At 34.3% G+C, this 17634-nt stretch overlaps 1 protein-coding gene across 1 annotated transcript in view; it reads left to right on the forward strand.

The window, feature by feature from the left end:
• ZNF804A (zinc finger protein 804A) overlaps positions 1 to 17634 on the forward strand; it is a 460506-nt gene that overhangs the window by 66472 nt on the left and 376400 nt on the right. The gene's annotated exons all lie outside the window — the stretch shown is intronic.

The raw sequence follows: 17634 nt of genomic DNA on the forward strand, positions 1-17634 counted from the left end.
CTCTCTCTCTCTCTCTCTCTCTCTCTCTCTCTCTCTCTCTCTCTCTCACACACACACACACACACACACACACATACACACACACTGATGTGAGGTTTTGCTGTGGGGCTCACTTTGAGAAGAGTTGTGTGATTTGACCAGATGAAACTCTGGGCAAGTGTTGAGCCTCCCCTCTTTGAAAACCCAGATGATGGTGCTTCCCTCTCTGGTAACTGACTGGTATGGAAGTAATGGTCAGACAGCTGGAAGCCTGTCTGCTGATGTTTCTCTGTCTGTATTTATTGTCTGCTTGTAACCTCTGTATTCTCTGAAGTTTGGGGTGCTGACCTTTTTCCCCTGAACTAGGTAAATGACATATGTTTGATTAAAGCAATATTGTTAATCCATTTTTAGTTGCTTTCCTTTAGAAAAGCCAATCTAGGAACCTGTGCTAGCAGCCATCCTGGGTATGCTAGGGTGCTTGCTGCTACAATCTCCCAGTCTTAACATGATGACATAGGCAGTAAAATGATACAAGGGTATTTTTCCTTTAGAAATTAGTCTATCTTTTTCTCTCCTCTGGTTAAGTAATTAGTTTGGGTCCTTCCATTGAACTGTTTGGAATAGGATGTCTCAATATTATTTGGACAAAGTGATAGTCTTAACTGACAGTCCAGTAACTGTCTGACTGAAACAGTGAAGGAAAAAGGTGAGAGGTTGATGCCTTCATCTTTCTTTATAGGTTATCATCTAAGTTTAGAAATTAAGCCATGTTTATTTTTCACCTGTTGCTATGGTTTCAGAATAAGAAAGGAAGAGGGCCAGACACATGCATCAAACTTGTGGGTAGAATAATCCTTTTTATTTTTATATTTTGATTTTGCTGTCAATGTTAAATCATGGAGACTTTTTTAAAGCTGAACTGCCACTAATTTAAAGATCAAGAATGGGGGAAAATGTAAATAATCAGGTGAGGTTTGCATTTAGAAACAAAACATGTGATTCAACTATAGTTAGAAGAACATTTTGCTCTTCCAACTTTTAAACATTTACAGTAATTGCATTGTTATGCTAAAATAAAAGTGGAAATTCTGGTCATTTTTCATCAGATAGAATTTTAGTTGCATTATTCACTGGGTACCTTCAGCATTTTTGATGTTATTGTATACATAGATCTATGAAAAATGTAATAAAAATAATGGTTATGTTCTTTAAAAATACAAAATAAGTATACTTGCTTTACAATACTATTATTTTCTCTTCTGTATCATTGAGATTTACAATTCAGTGTCCTTAGTCTAGCTAGCATCATTCTTTTATTCCTCCAGGAACTGTGTGAGACATAAATATGACTTTCCATTTGACTGGGAAATTAACGATTGAATAGCTTGCCATCCCTTTAAACAAGGGTTGCTGATTTGGCCCCTGTCACACTTTTAAACCTGTTACCCAGTGAAAAGAGTATTCTATTTCATTTTTACTATCAATTTAAAAAAAAATATGGCTACAATTCTGAACAGAATTTATCTACTTGATAATAATAGAGAACCCAACAAGCAACTCCATGATGATTTAAAATTTTTATTTTATTAGTGATAGCAATGTGTACATTTATATTAGTGACATAGTAGTATAGTAAATAATGTAGTATAATATTAATTTGTGATGTTAGGTCTATATTAAAGGACTGCTCTCAATAGGAAGTCATCATACTAGATAACTAGATAGAAGGCCAACCTTGGAATGAAAGTGACCCAAGATTCAACTCTCGTCTCTGGAATGTTGTATGGCCATAGGAAAGTCATTTAACTTCTTGATCCTGAGGTAAATCTCTAAGACTTTAAGTTATAGATAAATAACTAATATGTTTTCTAATGGACATTGAAAGGTCAGCAGGCTTACCATGTGTACTTCGTCTACTGCCACCTATTCTATCTTGATAAAGAAAATTCACTTCTAGAAACAGTAGTCTGAGCTGGGTGCCATAAGGGACTGTGGTAATTGCTGGCGTTGCAAAGGAAAAAATAATGTACCTCTTCCTTGAAGGAGTTTACATTCTACTAGTTTTTACAATATGCATAAAGTAATTAAGCATTAGGTAGTTTGGAGAGAGAAAATACTATTAATTACTAAGGGGGTAGGTAAAGAAAAATTCTTTTAGAATATAATGAATGTGGGGTTTAGTTTCATTTTGACATTTTTCCCAGTTCCCAGAAAAATGTTTGGAACATAGGACTTGCCTAATGAATATTTCTTGATTGATTAATTGATTTAAGCCTTGAAGAAATCGAAAACAAAAAGGTAACAAGGGAGTGCATTACTTAATTTGAAGACAACCTGTGTAAAGGCATGGAGGCTGGGGATGGGATTTTTAATTCAAGGAGCAGTAATAGTCAAGCTTTCCTAGAGTGTAAAGCATATGAAATGAATGAATCTAGAAATGAAGAATGTAAAATACATCTGCAAATATTGGCTTGAACCAGATCATGAAGAGTTTTTAATGTCATTTTGCTGAGGTCAGAGTTGGAAGAGCTGGTACAGAATTGGAAGAATTCACTTAGACCTTGTCTTTAGTCAATGGAAGCTTTGTTGAAACAAAAGTTTTGGACCTGAGATTTAGCAAGGAACTAAACAAAAGCATTGATATAGGAAAAGGACCAGATTTATATAGAGAGAAAGTTATACAGCCTGTAGGATAATGATGTAATTTTAGATTTTCTAATGGGGGATGGAGATTTAGGGAGAAGATAAATCTTGTAAGATAAGGACAAGGGATAAGGATGATGAATGTCACAAGATAAGAGAGACAAGGGAATTCATTGGCCCAGGATGGTGGGTGGGGGGACAAGGAATTCTTATGGTCTAGTGTAAGGAGAAGTTTTGTGGTATTTCAAGATAAGGGGACACTTTAGGGCACCAGGGAATGAGCAACTCAACCTTTAGGGCAGCTCTGTACTTTAGGGTGCCTTTAGAGGATAAACCAGGGAAAGGGCAGCTCAACATTTAGGTTCCCCACTCAACCACTAGGCAGGAGAATTTTTTTGGGAAAAGGGGGCAATGGTCAGAGTCTTCAATAGCTGCTTCCTGCTGAACAGATGTGAAGAGTCCATTTCAGAGACCCAGACTAGTGGAATGTAATGCCATGCATGAGCAGCTTTCCAGAGGACTGCTGCTATGAACAGCTTTCAAGATTCTGGTTACATAGTATAGTGAATACTCTATTCAATAACAAATGAGAGCAAAACATTCACAATGTTACAATTATCACAGAAAAATAAAATACAGCAGTCACAATGACATCACTAAAATGGCCACATAGTTTTAACCAAAGTGGTCACAATAGTTTTCAACAAAGTAAAATCATTTAGTAACTCAGTCATTCAATCAAATCATTCAATCATCCTTAAGGCTTGCCTCCTTAAGGGGCACAAAATACAAAAGTCAAAGTACTCCACCCTGGGTAGTACATTTATTTAGTCAATCACAGAGTCCTTTATTCAATCACAAAGTACAATCACAAATAAATTATAGTTCATCAGTCACTACTCAACAAAAAAATAACACAATTCAGCAGACAGGGCTTCCAGATGTCTGACCATTGCATCCATACCTAGTTAGTCACCAAAGAGGGAAGCACCAACATCTGGGTTTTCAAAGCTCAGGGGGGGGGACAGGTGAATAGAGGAAAACAAAGAAAGAAACTAAGAGCCCCATGATGGTATTATTTACTTTTGACATACAGAATTATCTGATCTTGTTATTTACTCAGAAGTTTCCACTCTGATTCCAATTCCTTTAGGAGAATAGATGCTATTGAGGATCTCTAATGGTAATGGGAATCTGAAGATCTTCCATGCCCCAGTGTATTGACAATCAAACAGATACTTAGCACCTTGTTTCAAGTCCATGATTGTATCAAATATTAAGATGCAGACCCTGCGAATCTCACAGTGGGAGGAAGTTGCTGATGTAACATGAAGGGGCAGAACAGGGAGGAGCTAATACCATCTGTAAGGAAAAGCCCAAGCTACAGAGCCAGAATGGCTGAGAGAGAGAACTGCTAGGATACTGAGAACTTCTGCAAACTGCTACATATTGAGAACAGAATGGAGAATGGAACTTGTGGTGGCAGAATATAGAACTGAGAACTGTTAACTGAAATGAGAACTGAGAAGATAATTGAGAAGAAATGAGAAATGAGAAGAGAGGAGAACTGGGAGGAAGCCTGGCTGTGGTGCTGGTACTTTGTCTATTTTGATGTTACTTTGTTAGATCTGTCTGTTGACAGAGCACATTGCTGTTGTTACAGAAGCCCTGGGACCTCACTGTTGCTTCAGAATCCCTGATAGATGATTTTCTTGTTGTATGTTTACAGAAATCCCAGAGGAGGGTCTTTCTGATGTTTTCAGAGGTCCTAGGACCATACTGATGATTTGTGTTGATTCCTCAGACCTTGTTTGTGGGTCTATGTCTATTTCACAAGTAAAAAGTGAATTGATGAGGATGCCTGCAAAGTTTATGAATGTTATTGTGGCTTTGTTAAGCTATGTCTTACCAGGAACAGAAACTATGAAGGACTTGAGGTGGAGTAGACACTGTGAGCTTCAATATGGAACAGTAACTGAACAAGGAGCTGGAAAAGGAACTGAGAGCTGCCTGCCTTTGAACTCAAGTGACAGCTGGGTAGATTCGGGCAGGAGCTGAGACCATGGAAGAGAAACCATGGAAGCTGAGAGCCTGCCTTGAGTCAAGATGAAAAGACCTTTCCTTTGGTATTTAAGGCAAACTGAGAATATCTTTATTTCCTGTGGCCTAGGGGTGGACAACTTTGACCTTTACATTTAGATGATTGAGTTAAGGACTTGTCCAATTAAGAAGAAAGAAGACTTTTTGATTGAAGGGATTAAGAGAATGTGACCTAGGGGTGGAGAACTTTGACCTTTGTACTTTGTGTTTATTTTATAACTAATCAAGTGTTTACCAGGACTTACATCTAAAATTTAAACTTGTCCTCATGCAAAACTCAATCATTAGAGATCATTTCTACATATTTGAAAATTCTCAGCATGTTTAGGAACTCCATAACCCAAACAAGCTCTTTGGCCAGCTTATAAAATTAGGAAGGATAGAGAGAAACCCCTGAGAATGAGCTGCCTTTTCTACCCCATAGGATAGAGCTGTTAGGGGCTGTGCTTTTGAGTAGCCCTGAGGACTGCTCTGAATGGGCAGAATCCTCCTTTCCATACAACACACAGAGAACAATGAATTATCAGTTTTACATTTTAGCATTAAAACAATCAGCAGTCTTATAATTTTCATAAATTATAGCCAAATTGTTTTAGTTGTAATACTATAATAATCTTCAAATGGCATCAATTGCATTCCCAAATCATATAAAATTATTGATAGAAAGATGGACTGTCTTACCCAGTACCATACAATTGCTGACTTCTTACCTCATGGGCAGTACTTCCAGACTTTCTGCCCTAGGGGCTCAGGGTCATTACCAGCAGGGCCCTCATGGCAGCTGCTGCCCTTTCCCCTTCCCTCTTCTCACCTGGTGGGAGAAGTGAATTTGCAGGTGTGGGGAGGAAGGTTCAAACTCTCTTTTCCTAATCTGATCTGGGACGAGAGGAGTTAATAGAAAAACTCCAGGACTGTTTGTAGTTGTACTGAGGTACCTTCTTGACTCAAAGGGAGGGAGTGAGAGAAGAGAGTGACCAGGGTTATTAGATGTTTCAAAACTCCTTAATGACCAATCACAAAATCTTACAAAGCCATAGAATCTGCTAAGTTATATTTTTTAGCTGTTCCAACTTTTCACTTCTATGCCCATCCATTAAAAGTTTAGAGTGGGACTTTGAACCTTTCAGACACACAGTCAAGAGACTAATGCCCTTTCTTAGGATTCCTGAATCAGGAACCAATGACTGTTTCTTTGAAAGCACCTATTTAAGGCTGATCCACGTACACAGCATACCTAGGAATGAAACTTGGAAAATGCACAGTAGGTTTGAATATAATTGTTATCAGAATCAAATTATTTCAACAAATTAACTTGCAAATGAAAATTTAGTAGGCCTTTAAAATCACACAAAAAGATTTTGCAAAACATATCTATGTAACCTTAGGTACCAAAAAGTGTTTACCCTGGGGAGGAAGTTCAAGTTTTGTTTTGTTTTGTTTTCCTAAGGCAAGAACATACCCAATGAAACTAGACTCATCACAATAACAAAGTTGACCAGGCCTTTAAGAACTTAGTAGCAATTCCACTACACAGAAGACTTTACACAGGGTTGAGCAAATCCAATCTAGATTCATGATCGCTAGTAGTAAGATTTTAATTTCTAAAGCCCAATACTCTTATCACTTTAAAAGAAAAGATTAGAAAATGCATATAAACTTTTAAATTAACAACACAGGATACAGAGACCTAGAAAGTGGGGTGTAGTGACCCTCAAAAAACCAGGCACAGAGGCTACAGGACACAGAGACCTTGAAACCAGGGTGCAGGGATCCCCAAAGAAAACCAGATGCAGAGGACGAGGACTATAGTCTGGAAGAGCTAAGTTCAAATCTAGCCTTAGATACTTACCAGCTTGTGTGACCCTGGGTAAGTCACTTCACCCTGTTTGCTTCACTTTCCTCATCTATAAAATGATCTAGAGAAAGAAATGACAAACTACTGTAGTAGTTTTGCCAAGAAAGCCCCAAATGGATTGCAAAAAATTGCATATGATTGAGCAACAACAAAAATTCTCAGACTCCATAAGTAATATATATATATGTATATATACACACACATATACATATAAAGATCCCACAAGACTATTTTACATAAGAGTAAAAAATATATTTCCTACACTTAACAATTTTCCAATTACATGTAAAGATAGTTTTCAATATTCATTTTTATAAAATTTTGAGTGCCAATTTTTTTCATTCTTCCTCCCAACCTCCCCTCCCAATTCCCCAGAATGACCAGCAATCTGATATAGGTTACACATGTACAGTCATATTAAGCATATTTCCATATTAGCCAAGTTGTGAAAGAAGAATCAGAACAAAAGTGAAAAGCTGTGAGAAAAAACAAAACAAAACAAAAAATAAGTAAAAATTGTCTGTTTCAATCTGCATTCATACTTTATAGTTCTTTTTCTGGATGTGGATAGGTTTTTCTATCATGAGTCTTTTGTAATTCTCTAAGATGATTACGTTGTTGGAAAGAACTAAATCTATCGAAGCTGATCATGACACAATATTGTTGTTACTGTTTATAAGCTTCTCCTGGTTCTAGTCACTTCACTCAGAATCAGTTTCCAGATTTTTCTGAAATAAGCCTGCTTATTTCTTCTATGACGATATAATCCCATTACATTTTTATACCATGATTGTTCAGCCAATCCCCAGTTGATGGGCATCCCCTCAATTTCCAATTATTTTCCACTACAAAAGGCAATGCTATAAATATTTTTGTACATGTGAATCCCTTTCCCTTTTTAATGATATCTTTAGGATACAGACCTAGAAGTGGTATTAATTGTTTCATAAAAAAAAGGCATGCATACTTTTAAAGCCCTTTGGACACAGTTCCAAATTACTCTCCAAAATGATTAGATCAGTATAGAAATCAACCAACAATGCATTAGTGTTTCTTTTTTTTCCCACATCTTCTCCAAAATTTATCATTTTCCTCTTCTGTAATTTTTGTCAATCTGATAGATATTAAGTGGTGTCTCAGAGGTGTTTTAATTTGCATTTCTCTAATCAATAGTGATTTAGAGCATTATTTTATATAAGTAGAGATAGCTTTAATTTCTTCATCTGAAACTTACTAGTTCATATTATTTAGCCATGTATCAATTGGGGATGACTTATACTCTTATAAATTTGATTCAGTTCTCTATATATTTGTGAAATCCGGCCTTTATCAGAAAGACTGGTAGTAAATATTGTTTCCCAATTTTCTGCTTAGCTTCTAATTACAGTTGGATTGGCTTTGTTTGTGCAAATACTTTTTTAATTTAATGCAATCAAAATTATCCATTTTGCATTTCATAATGTTTTCTATCTCTTGTTCTATCATAAATTCTCCTCTTCTCCACGCATGTGACAAGCAAACTATTCATTGCTCTCCTAATTTGCTTATGGTGTCACCTTTTATGTCTAAATCATGTACTCATTTTGACATTATCTTGGTCCACTATGTAAAGTGTTGGTCTATACCTAGTTTCTGCCATACTATTTTCCAGTTTTCCCAGCAGTTTTTGTGGAATAGTGAATTCTTATCCCAGAAGCTGGAGTCTTTGGGTTTATCAAACTGTAAATTACTATAGTCATTGACTACCATGTCTTATATACCTAATATTTTCCATTGATCCACCACCCTATTTCTTAGCCAGTATGAAATTATTTTGATGAATAATCCTTTATAATATAGTTTTAGATCTGGATTGGCTAGGCTGCTGTCATTTGCATATTTTTTCATTAATTTCCTTATTATTGATTTTTCTTTCTTCCAAAGGAATATTGTTATTATTTTTTCTACCTCTATAAAATAGCTTTTGGTAGTTTGATGGGTATGGTGCTAAGTAAATTAATTTAGGTAGAATTGTTATTTTATAATATTAGCTTAATGTACCCATGAGTAACTGATATTTTTTCCTGTTATTTAGATCTGACTTTGTGTGAAAAGTGCTTTGCAATTGTGTTCATATAGCTCCTGTGTTTTTCTTCTCAGATAGACTCCAAAATATTTTATATTGTCTACAATTACTTTAAATGGAATTTCTCTTTCTGGCTCTTGCTGTTGGGCCTTGTTAGTAATATATAGAAATGTCAATGATTTATATGAGTTTATTTTATATCCTGCAACATAAATCATTAACCAACATTTTTAGTACAATATTGGATAATAGTGATGATAATGAGCATCCTTGTTTTATCCCTGATCATTCTGAGAAAGCTTATAGTTTATCCCTATTGCATAAAATGCTTATTGATAGCTTTAGATATATACCAAATATTATTACAAGGAAAACTTCATTTACTTCTATGCTCTCTAGGGTTCTTAATAGGAATGGGTACTATGTTTTTTTCGAAAGCTCTTTCTGCATCTGTTGAGATAATCACATTATTTCTATTAGTTTTACTGTTGATATGGCCGATTATGTTGATAGTTTTCTTAATTTTTGACCAACCCTACATTCCTGGTATAAATCGTCCCTGTCTTAGCATAATATCTTGGTGATAAATTGCTATAATCTATTTCTTAGAAGTTTATCTAAAGTTTTTGCATCATTGGGGAAATTGGTCTATAATTTTCTTCTTCTGCTTTGATGCTTATTGGTGTAGGTATCAGCAATATATTTATATTTTAAAAGAATATGATAGTACTCATTTGTCACCTCTTTTTAAAAATAGTTTATATAGTATTAGAATTAATTGTCTTTTAAATATGGGGTAGAATTCATGTGTAAATCTATATGGTAATAGTGATCTTTTTCTTCAAGAGCTCAATTATGGCTTATTCAATTTTTTTTCTAAAATTGGGTTATTTACATATTTTATTTCCTCTTATGTTAAACAGGGCAATATTTATTTTTATAAATATTAATCCATGTCACTAAGATTGTCAGATTTATTGGCTTTCAGTTAGGCAAAGTAGCTCCTAAATATTGTTTTAATTTCCTATTAATTGGTGATTAATTCACCCTTTTCATTTTTGATATTGGTTATCTGGTATTTATTTTTTTAATCAAATTAGTCAAAGTTTTAAATTTTTTTCAAAAACAAGCTCTTAATTTTATTAGTTTTATAATTTTATTTTTTCAATTTTATTAATTTCTTTGATTTTCAGGATTTCTAATTTGATATTTAGTTGGAGACTTTTAATTTGTCCTTTTTCTAGCTTTTTTTAGTTGTGTGCTCCATTTATTGATCTCTTTTTCTATATTTTATTCATGTAAGCTTTTGAAGATATAAAATTTCCTGTAAGAACTGCTTTCACTTCATCCCATAAGTTTTGGTATGTTTTCTCATTTTGTTATTCTCTTTGATGAAATTATTGATGGTGTTTATGATTTGTTGTTTGATCCACTCAGGCTTTAGGATTAGATTATCTAGTTTCCAATTAATTTTTAATCTAACTTTCCATGGCCCTTTATCACAAATAGTTTTTATTTTATTCTATTTTTAAGGATTTGTTTTCTTCAGTTATTTTTTCCCTTCCTTTTACAAGCTATTGACTCTTTCTTGCATAGTTTTCATTTCTTTCTCCAATTTTTCTTGTACCTTTCTTATTTGACTTTTAAAATTCTTTTTGGGGTCGGCTAGGTGGCGCAGTGAGTAAAGCACCGGTCCTCGAGTCGGGAGGACCCGAGTTTAGTTCCTGCCTGAGACACTTAATACCCACACAAAAATACTAGCCATGTAACTTTGGGCAAGTTACTTAACCCCAATTTCCCTCCAAAAGGCAAAAAAAAAATCTTTTTGGGCTCTTCTAAGAAGGTGTTTTGGGCTTGAAACCAATTCCTATTCCCCTTTGAGATTTTGGATGTAAGCATATTAACAATGTTGTCTTCTTCTGAGTTTGTGTTTTGATCTTCCTTGTCATCATAGTAGCTTTCTATGATCAAAGTTCTTTTTTGCTTCTTGCTCATTTTTGCCCTATTTCATGACTTTTAAACATGAGCTCTGATTCTGGGGCACAGGGACACTGTCCCAGACTTCTAGTTCTGGGGGCCAGAAGCCTTTTCATTTTACACTTTTTGTTTTTGTTTTTGATTTTTGGAGGACAGTTGGGATTAAGTGACTTGCCCAAGGTCACATGGCTAGTAAGTGTGTCAAGTGTATGAGGCTAGATTTGAATTCAGGTCCTCCTGACTCTAGGGCCAGCGCTCTATTCACTGACCCACATAGCCATCCCCATTGTACAATTTTTAATGAAAAAGATGTGGATGGTAATGATTTAAAATAAGAAAATAATTAATTACTTTTGTCTTGAATAGAGGTTCTTTTTAAAAAGGAGATTGCATTAATAGAGATTGGGAAGGTAGTTTTAGATAGACTTATAGACATTCTACAGAAAACGTGTGACTGAATTTTTTAAGACTGATAAATCTTTATTTTGAGAAACTAGGTACTTAAGTAATCTATACACATTCAAGCTACACAGCATATGTCTAAGTAAACCAAATTACATGAATTTTTACCACAAATAATATATGCAACTCTAAATTTCTTAAGTTACCATTTCATAAAATAAAAAGAATGGTTGCAACTTTACCTTTTAATAGGTTGTATGAATATTACCTGTTGTATTTAACTCAAGTTGTATCATCTTTTATTTTTTTGGAGTAGAATATAAATTTCTTGGGAGTGGAAAGTTTTTCTTTCTCTTTTGTCTTTGTATTCCCAGCACTTTGTGCATTGTTTTGCACAAAATACTTAATAAATTCTTATTCTTTTTTCACTTTAAGACAGCCAGTGTGTGCATATAATTGCTTTTGATGTGTTTCCTTCTATTTTCTATGGATTTTCAGGGCATTATAGGCTAACAATTTATTATACATAATTTCACTTCAAAATTTATGTTTCCATTTTCTTTGATTCAAGTGTCTCACTAACATTACATTTATAAATTCAGGTACAGTTTGATTTTTATTCAAAAGGAGAACCAATAGAAAAGAAAGGGGAAATTGTAAGGAGGTTGTAAATTATATTTGTGTAGTAGAAGTTCATAAGTAGAAGATTTTCACTCACTAATTTAATAGAAACATAAATGGCTAACAAGAAGAACTGTGGGAAACACTTCATAGAGAGTCTCTACCCCCATAGGGAAATAAATGAGATCTTGAGAGAATTGGGTTCAGAGTCTCCAATTTTGACCAGCAGGTGGAGACAGAAGCCCAAGACAATGGTTATCTATCATGAATGTAGGGTCATGTTGGGGAATGGAGGGTGTGGATCATTGTGAAAGTTATTCAGTTACACAATCAGAATAGACTCATCTTAGTTGAAAATATTTATAATAAAACTTAGTGATCCTCCCTCTCTCGTGCAATTCTAACTCCCTCACACACACATTCGGCCATGAACATGAGTATGCTAGAGGTCTCTTGAAATGAAGAATCTCATTGAAATTATTTTGGTATTTAAAAGTCCATTACATCATACTGCATTTTTCCTTTCTTCTGTTTTTCCATGTGATTATGTTCACATCTACGTTAGGAATAAACATTATTTTTTTCAAATTCATGTTTTGAAATGGGCAATAGAAATGTACTATTTGATTTTGGTATTTGAAGGCATTTGAAGTAAGTGATTCTAAATGAAATATTGTGATTACTGTCCTTTTTTTTTACTGATGTGAAACTTACTATCTCCTGACTAAACTTTTGGATAGCTAGCCTTAAATTTTGGGAAGTCTTTCCCACATATCTAGCTAACGTATGCTTCTCTGGAACTTCCATATGTTGTTCCTTTTTTCTGCCCTGTGAGGCCAAGAAGAAGACTGCTTTTAAATGCTTTTTTTTCCCCATACATAACAACTCTTAATATATTTGGAGACAGTTATATCCCTACTATTTCTTCTCTTTTTCAAGTAAAACTCTCTCAGTTCCTTCAAATGATCATTATATGGTATAATCTCTTTTCCCATGACCATTATGGTTGCAGTCTACTGACTCACCCCTGTCTTTGTCAAGGTACTTGCTAAAGTGTGATGCCAGACCAGAACACAATATTCTAAATATAGCTATCTAACAAAGTCAGAGGGCACTTGGACCATCACCTGCTTCCTTCAGACTACTATATTTAGCAATACAGTGTAAAATTTCATTAGCTGCTTTTAACGTCTATTTTGTTAGTGCATTGATTCATGTTGAATTTTTAGTACAGTAAAACACCCCAGATTTTTTTTTCACACAAACTTTTATCAAGCTGTCAACTTGGGAAGTACAATTTAACATTTGTCATCATTACATTTTATCTTTGTTAAAATTGACTTAACATTAAAACATTTGGGGTCTTTTTGGTTTCTGATATATTCTTTAGATATGATAACTATTTCTTTCATATTTGTATCATTTCTAAATCTGACACATGTCATGATGCTTTCTTTCAAGTCAATTGCTAAAAGTAATGAGCAGTACAAATGCGAGGGAAAATATGTGGATATGACTTATATCCTCACACTGTTTGTGATCACAAAGGAAGATTTTGGGGGCCAGAGTCGAGATTTTACTGTTTTTCTTTTGGCATGACACTTCATTGGTATAGAGAATTCTCAGTCAGGATATTTCATCTACAAATGCAGATTGGAAAACCATTCTCCAATTTGTCATCTTATCGTTATCTGGGATACTGAGTTCTTATTAATCAAAAGGCATATAAAAAAAGCATTCACTATGGGTCAGAAACTGTGCTGAGTGCTGAAAAAAGGCAAGCATAATATCTCTGTCCTCAAGGAACTCACATTCTAGTGGGGAGGCAATATACAAACAAATATATACATATAATATAAATGGGAGATAATTTCGGAGGAGGACAGGAGCAGCAGAGATGGTTACATTCACACAGTCAATTTTTGTCAGAATTAACACTTGAAATCAAGTGTTCTTGACATAGAAGTTCTCTGTCTATAATGGTCATGCTGCACCTCAAGGGCAATGATACATGCATACAAATACTGTACAATAAAAGGTAGAATATGATAAGGGCAAAGGAGAAATAACAGGATTGTGTGAATTGCTGCTAAGTGATCTAATCAGAGCAATTTAAACAATATACACTACATTGTAAAGACAAATACTTTGAAAGTTTTTTTTTTACCTCTGAACAATGAATGAAATGAACAGTTGTGATTCTGAAGGACTGGATGATGCAAGCTATTGTCTTCCTGACACACAGGTACTCGAGAAGAAAAATGAAATATATGCATTAGAAACAGACAATGAGTGAAACTGATGTGACTGCTTATGCATATTTGTTACAAGGGGTTTATTTTCCCTCCTTTTTTCCATTGGATGGGGTAGAAAGGAGGGTAAAAAGCATTTATTAATTTTTAAGAAGTTTAAAAATAAAACAAAGAAATGGACTTCAATTATGGGGGATATTTTGTGTGTGTGTGTGCACAGTAAAATAATCATCAATGAGATTTGAGGCAAATTTGTTTAGAATGTATAATGCTTGAGGAATAGTATTTTGAAGTAAGGCTACATGGGTCAGTTGTGTGACTTTAGATACCAGACTCAGATATTTTTATTTTCTACTATAGGCAAATGCTGAAGGGTTTTTTTTTTAAAGGGAGTGACATGACTGCTTGTGCTTTAGGAAAACTGCCTTATTATCTGTGTGAAGAATGGATTACAGAGGGAAAGAATGAGATTGGGAGGCCACTTGTTGAGTTATTAAAACAATTCAGTCAAAGGATAATGAAAGCTTGAACTATATGAGTAGAGAAGATCAAGTTATGAACATTTTCACTGTCCTCCCTTTTAAATTCATTTATCCCCTTTCCTCAAAAAGTACATATGGGGAGAGGATGCTGTTGGCAGCTGAATCCATTCTAGCATCTGTTCCTGTAAACTTATGTCTCTGCTCACTTCAGATCATTTTCATGTTAGTGAGGAAATTTTAGTTACTGGACAAACAATAGCCAAATTTTAATCCATTACCATACCTCAAATGTTAAGAATCTTGGGAGTACTGAAGAAATGTGCTATCTGCAAAGGCAATACATTTTCAGTAGAATAGAATTCTTATTTACTGGAATGCTGTGAGGTTCCTTCAGACTGGCATCACTCTAGAAGTTACATTTAAAATTCTCTTCAAATTCAGTTCCTAGTTACTCCATATTATGTGTAGATTATTTTTAAAATGCTTGACTATGATTTGACTAGGCAATTTCAATGTTGTCTGAAATGCTATCAATTCTTTAACTTGCCAGTCATTCAATTGTCTCGTCATGTTTTAATTGCAGAACATTGTGAGGTTAAAAATAAGATCTACTTTTAGAACTAGGGGCATTTTTTTTTTCATTTAAGAGGCTAATTTTCACCTGATGTAGGTGGTTCTTTTAGAGCTTGAAATAATTATATGTTACACAAAGAATAGAGTGGTTGCAAATTATTTTATGGAGTTTTTTATTTCCTGGGGTAGCAGTTTAGTGAGGAGACTTACTTCTGCACACTCAATAGTACATGTTTTAAACTGATCTCAAGATAATCCCCATTGGAAAATAGCCTAAGAGTAAAATGCCAATAAGCTTAGAATGGTTTTATTCAAACCCATTCCAGATATTATTGGAAGGGTGTGTGTGTGTGTGTGTGTGTGTGTGTGTTTGTGTTTGTGTTTGTGTGTGTGCTTGTGTATCTATATGTATATGTTTGTTATTTTATGTGCTTACATATGTGGGTATGCAACTAGTTAATACTATTATATTCAAAATATAGATACAGATTTGTGATGTCATTGTTATAGGGGACTCTCATATTCCTTTATAAGGGGTTGTCCCTCTATAAATGTATATCTTCTCATCATGTTTTATATTCACCCATTATAATTGATTCTCCTAAGATCATGATTTCTCTTAACTTTTCTTTGCATGGTAAGCATTAAATAAACTTCTCTCTCTCTCTCTCTCTCTCTCTCTCTCTCTCTCTCTCTCTCTCTCTCTCTCTCTCTCTCTCTCTCTCTCGTCTAGAACTGATCTATCCTCTAAAAGGCTTAAGAGTGAGGATCACAATTTAGGGTAAATATTTTTTGAACAAGTAACAGACAAATTTTACACAAAATTCCTTTAATTTGTAAGAATTTCTATTAAGATTTAAACCTTATTAAATATTCCTACTCTCCAGTTTAAATGCTTATCTATTTTAAGAAACCAAAAGACTATCTAAATGTGTTATTAAACATTTTATTTTAGTTTGGGAAAGGTCTCAAGGTTCATTTAATGAAGTTTCTTTAGAATTTTAAGTCCAAACATTCTTTTAAGCAATAACTAGCACTTTTGACAGAACTGCTAAGTATTATTTTGTTTGTATTAATGGCTTGATCATTATGAAGCCTTCACATATTACACATATACATATTTGCATAAAATTCCCTCATTAAACATCCCTATCTCCTCTAATCATCCCTGTGGGAAATAAATGGAGGAAAACCATAAAGGTAGAGCAACCCAAAGCAGCCATCATTTATTAAGTATATGCTATGAGAAAGATATAAAGTTCAGATAAGATATTATCTCTGCTCTCACAGAGTATGCAGATTGATAGGGAAATGACAACAAGTCAGAGATTTATAAATCTGCAATATTACATAAGTGAAAATGAGAGCTATAAAACAAAGTGCTTTGTGTAATTACTAGATCATCTTTGTCTGACCATTTGTCCCTGGGTTTTCATTCTTCCATCATGTCATTGGCAGATGAAAAAGGAGGTTAATGAATAGAGCACTGAACTTGAAATCCAAGACCTGAGTTCAAATCATCACTCAACTCCTTAGTAATTTTTGTGACCCTAGTCAAGCCATTGAACCTTTTAATCTCAATTTCTTCATCTATAAAATTATGATAACAAATTTTATGGCGTTGTTGTGGGTATCAAATAAATAACAATGCCCATATAAAGTGCTTTACGATGTCACTGTAAATCACTACATGAATGTAAGTCATTATTAAATCTACCCAATTGTGGGGTGGCTAAGTGGCACAGTGAGTAAAGTGCCGGCCCTGGAGTCCACAGCACCCGAGTTCGGTTCCGGCCTCAGAAACTTAACAACCACACAAAAAAAAGTGTAAACTTGGGCAAGTTACTTAACCCCAATTGCCCTCCAAAAGGCAAAAAAAAATCTACCCAGTTGAAATTATCTTTCATTATTCCCAAATGTGAGCCCTTCATTCCTTCTGGTCTCTTTGCTGTCCCTAAAATCCATCATGATCAATTTCCACTCCATGAGACTATGACCTTCCCATCTATTTTTCCCATCTGAAATATTCCTGATCAGTTATCTTCCCATCCTTCAAAAACTATTCAAGTTCCAGTTCCTCCATGATGTTGATATGATCACACTAAGCAATATTGTATCCAAAAAATACTTATAGCTTTATTGTCTGCAGTTAGCAGTTACATGCCATTATCTATTTTTGCCTTAGTTTTTTAATGAAATGGTAAATTTCACGAAGGTAGTTTCACAGTTTCATATTTCTCTTATATCTCCCACAGTACCTTTAACAAAGATAAACATAGCCTCTCTTAAATATGAATTCAATCAAATTATCATGGAGAGAACAGAGAGATTGCAAGCCCATGCATTAAGATACCAGTCAATATTTTATTTCCTGCTTCACTTTTGTTTCAGAAGAATCATTAAAATATGTGAACAGTAAAATCTAACCACTATTTATAACAGAAATGTAGAGAATTTATTAATTTGAGCTAAATCAATTTCACATAACATATCTTTTAGAATATTAATTTTCATAATTAATTACTATTTACTACTTCTTATAGGGGGAGTTTGAGAAGAGATGATTCATTTCAACAAGCATCTAAATGTGGTAGACATTAGACTAGGCAGTTATGAGAGAGATAGAGAGAGAAACAGAGAGAGAGAGAGAGAGAGAGAGAGAGAGAGAGAGAGAGAGAGAGA

Source organism: Petaurus breviceps, unplaced genomic scaffold (genome assembly GCF_028583685.1).
Source record: "Petaurus breviceps papuanus isolate PSGF00001 unplaced genomic scaffold, PetGlider_PUasm1.0 90638, whole genome shotgun sequence".
NCBI classification, from domain to species: domain Eukaryota; kingdom Metazoa; phylum Chordata; class Mammalia; order Diprotodontia; family Petauridae; genus Petaurus; species Petaurus breviceps.